Source organism: Nannospalax galili, unplaced genomic scaffold, assembly GCF_000622305.1.
Source record: "Nannospalax galili isolate Female #2095 unplaced genomic scaffold, S.galili_v1.0 scaffold772, whole genome shotgun sequence".
Classification (NCBI taxonomy): Eukaryota; Metazoa; Chordata; class Mammalia; order Rodentia; family Spalacidae; genus Nannospalax; species Nannospalax galili.
Window position 1 is genome coordinate 952,883 of NW_008332097.1, and position 1,168 is coordinate 954,050.

The following is a 1,168-nucleotide window of genomic DNA, read 5'->3' on the forward strand; positions in this document are numbered from 1 at the left end:
ATACCCTTGATGGCCTGGGCAGTTTTGTTAGCCAGGGCAACCATGAAGCTAGAGGAAATCCTAAACTTCCATTAATAAGTTCACAGTAAAGTATCTAAAGTCCATCTTGTGCTCATAATGTGTCCCATGCTGATCTGTACACAAGGCACAATTTCTACTCAAGACCACAGATACAAAACGAAGCATTCAGATCCCAGTGATCAATTTCTAAAGGGTGGCTGCTCAGAATTAATTTTCATGGTAAATCCAAAGGTGTCCTAAGAAAGGCATCACTGCAGGAATTTCATAGGTTTTCTAAATTTACTATTGTTTTTTCAAATAAAAGTGGCTGAGTTTAGCCAATACATTCAAAGGAAGTAACCGTAACAAAAAAATGGACCAAAAGTGCAAGGAAACACCCAAAATGAGAAAAAATGGTTTATCAGAAATAAACATCCTTTAGCAAAAGCCCGCTCAATGAAAGTGCAATTTGATAAACTGCTAGAATAGGGTTCACTAACAGAGAGGCCCTGAGTGTGGCAAATTGAAAGGTGTCTGCTTTGAATACACTGGGACCCTGTCCGTTCAGCTGTCTGGAGAGGCTGTTCTCTCCCCCAGCCTTTCCCGGAGGCAACTGGCAGTGAGTCTCCATGCAAAACCGCAGAAGAAGGATTCACGGAGAAGTTACCTTTCAGTATATCATAATTTGCATATTCACTGCCATTCCCCTTTTTAAAAAATTTAATAAAACACTGTGTTTATACTGATGCGTTAGTCTAAAACACCTCTGCTGTTACCACTAGGAAACAGCAAACTCAAAGTACACCCTCATAAATCCAATACATCATCTGAATTTAAGGTTTGTTTGCCCAGGCTTATGGCTTCTCTAACATAAAGAGTCCATTGCAGTAGTGCAGCCATCTCAGTTTAATGAAGAAAGGTCTTCCTAACATGGATAATGTCACAAGTAAGCTAATAAAAATTGTTGGAAAATATGAAATACTTTGTAACATTTAGATTTTATTACTTTCAAGTGCAGGGTGGGTAACTAGCAATTGAAAAACAACTGTCAGAATGATTTCATTAACAATGTATGTGTAATTGCAATTTTAATATTTTTATTTTATTTTATGTGTATGAGTATATTGCCTGCATGCATGTAAGTGCACCCATGTCATGCAATGCCCAC

The 1,168-nt window shown here is 37.9% G+C and overlaps 1 non-coding gene across 1 annotated transcript; it reads right to left on the reverse strand.

The window, feature by feature from the left end:
* Positions 1–217: 217 nt before the first annotated feature.
* On the reverse strand, positions 218–278 carry LOC115069313. Its single transcript, XR_003848587.1, has one exon. It is a non-coding gene; the product is annotated as a small nucleolar RNA SNORD58 (small nucleolar RNA).
* Positions 279–1,168: the final 890 nt, after the last annotated feature.